Source organism: Lactuca serriola, chromosome 2, assembly GCF_051521515.1.
Source record: "Lactuca serriola cultivar US96UC23 chromosome 2, Lser_US96UC23_V15, whole genome shotgun sequence".
Classification (NCBI taxonomy): Eukaryota; Viridiplantae; Streptophyta; class Magnoliopsida; order Asterales; family Asteraceae; genus Lactuca; species Lactuca serriola.
This window is the reverse complement of record NC_136409.1, coordinates 58655991-58659266: the sequence shown is the minus strand read 5'-3', so window position 1 is coordinate 58659266 and position 3276 is coordinate 58655991.

The following is a 3276-nucleotide window of genomic DNA, read 5'->3' as shown; positions in this document are numbered from 1 at the left end:
CTCCGTCAAATCTTGGAAACCTTAAGAGCTGAAAGATTGTATGAGAAGCTCTCCAAATGCGAGTTCTGGATCCGCAGTGTAAACTTTTTGGGTCACGTTTTCAGCAAGGAGGGGATTCATGTAGATCCTTCCAAGATAAAGTTCATTGAAGGTTGGGCGATCCCGAAAACACCAACATAAATCCGACAATTCTTGGGTCTCGCACGCTACTACCGAAGGTTTATCCAGAATTTTTCCAAGATAGCTAAACCTCTCACCCCCTTGACATAAAAAGGTGTGTCTTTCAACTGGACGGAAAACCAAGAAGTTGCCTTCCAAACCTTGAAGCGAGCCCTCTGTTGTGCACTAGTTCTATCCTTACCTGAGGGAATCGAAGACTTCGTGGTCTACTGCGATACTTTGAATCAATGGTTAGGTTGTGTCGTCATGCAGTGTGGAAAGGTTATAGCTTACGCATCCAGACAATTGAAGATGCATGAAGTAAATTACACCACTCATGATCTCGAGCTGGGAGTTGTGGTCTTCGCCCTAAAAATTTTGAGACACTACCTCTACGGAACAAAGTGCACCATCTTCACCGATCACAAAACCCTCCAGCACATTCTACACCAAAAGGAGCTAAACATGATGCAGCGAAGGTGGGTTGAGCTGCTAAATGATTATGAATGTGAGAACAAGTACCACCCAGGCAAGGTTAACATGGTAGCCGATGCTGTGAGCAGAAAAGAATACTCAAATCCCCGGGTGAAAACCTTATCAATAACCATCCACTCCCACCTAACCTCACAGATCAAGGAAGCCCAATCAGATGCATTGAAGCCGGAGAACGTCGCAAATGAAACACTACATGGGATGGATAAGAACTTTGAAGCCAAGGAGGACGAAAGTTAGTACTTCATCAATAGAATCTGGGTCCCTAAACTTGGGGATTCAGAGAAATGATCATGAACGAAGCCCACAAGACGCGATATTTCGTCCATCCAGGTTCGGATAAGATGTATATGGACATTAAGCAACATTATTGGTGGCCAAATATGAAGGCAGAGATCGCCACTTACGAGGGCAAGTGTCTCACTTAAGCCAAGGTGAAAGTGGAGTACCAAAAGCCCTCGGGACTATTACAACAACCAATAATACCCGAGTATAAATGGGAAAGGATTGCTATGGATTTCGTAACCAAATTACCTAAAACGGAAGACGGAGTGGATGCTATTTGGGTGATTGTCAAAAGGTTAACTAAATCTTCTCATTTCCTGCCAATAAAAGAATCGTACAAGATGGATAGATTAACTCGAATGTATATCAAAGAGACTGTGAGACTCCACGGAGTGCCGGTATCTATAATCTCGGATCGGGATAGTAGATGTACCTCACGGTTTTAGCAGTCACTCTGGAAGGCTATGGGAACACAACTACACATGAGCACTACTTACCACCCTCAAACCGATGGCCAAAGCGAACAAATCATACAAACACTCGAAGACATGCTCCGAGCCTGTGTGATTGATTTCGGCAAGTCATGGGATACCCACTTGTCCTTGATTGAATTCTCGTACAACAACAGCTATCACACAAGAATAAAGGTTGCTCCTTTTGAGGCCTTATATGGTCGCAAATACAGATCGCCTCTCTGCTGGGCTAAGGTGGGTGACACCCAGCTAGCAAAAGGGAAATCACATGAAAACACCCTTACAGGACTAGAAACCATTCGAGAGACTATAGAGAAGATAATCCAAATCAAAAGCCCGACTCCAAGCGTTGCGTAACCGACAAAAGAGTTACGCTGACAAACAACGAAAGCCTCTGGAATTCCAAGTCCGAGATCGAGTGCTATTAAAGGTCTCTCCCTATAAATGGATGATTCATTTTGGGAAACAAGGAAAACTAAATCCGCGATACATCGGGTTGTTCGAGATTCTTGTCTCAATTGCTCCGGTAACTTATAAGCTGCAGCTACCTTCGGAGCTCAGCAACGTACACCCCGTGTTCCACGTCTCGAATTTGAAGAACTTCTTATTAGATGAAACCCTTGTCATTCCTCTAGAAGAGATCGAAATAAACAAGAATTTTCTGTTCGTCGAAGAACTAGTCAAGATAATGGATAGGGAAGTGAAGCGTACGAAACAGAGCCGCATTCCGATTGTGAAGGTTCGATGGAACGCCAAGCGTGGACCGGAATTCACATGGGAATGTGAAGACCAAATGAAACAAAAGTACCCTCACCTTTTGTCTAGTTCCTATGAACAACCTTCAAAAGAATTTCAGGACGAAATTCCTTTTAACAGGGGGATGATGTCACAACTAGCATTTTGGCTAGGAAATTCTGTCAATATGTAATCAATTCTTGATGTATCTTGTAACTTCAAGTTTAAGGTTATACATATTGCTTATTCAAAAAAAACTATTCAAATCAAAACTCACTCATGAAGCCTAAAGCCTAATTCAACACATTTCATACACTCTCCTTGGGGTTGTATCCCTAATTTCCCGGTTCAAACAATTATTGGGCCTAATGGGTCAATAAACCCACAACTTGATTATTTTGGGCTAAGAATCCTCATTTGGGTCCTAAATGGACCCACATTCGTTAAACTATAACATTTTGGGCCATAAGACTTTTTATGGGCCTTATTGGGCCTAAAATGTCTCACTTTGCTTTCATGGGCCCTATTGGTCCATAAACAACTTTCTTGAACCTCAATGGGTCGAAAACCCATTCTTTTTGTCACTTCGGGCCGTAAACACCTATGTGAGCCCACATGGATCAAAACTCCCGAGTGGGCCAAAGCAAGAACAAGCCCAAGGTCCATATTTTCCTCTTTTCCTCTAATTCTCAATTATATATATATATATATATATATATATATATATATATATATATATATATATATATATATATATATATATAAAGAAAAAAAAAGGATTAGCTAACTAATGCATGCCACCTCAAAGTAATCCACCATGTAAACATGCATACCAACATATCTCCATAAGCTTCACATCACTAGGTTCAAACCCTACACACACTCCTTTCTCCCCCCCCCCCTTCTCTCTACTTACGGCTATAAGAGCCTCCATCACCACCATCCTTCCTCATTTTCAAACATATTATTCTCTCAATTCTCCGAAGAAAGTCTTTCATTTTTCCTCCTAAAAATCATGAATTGGTGTGTGCTTCAAGAGATTCACTTCAAGCTTCTCATCAACTTGGTAAGTTATTGTGAAGTCATATAACTTTTAATCAAAGTTTACACTATAAATATCTTCTTAAACCAC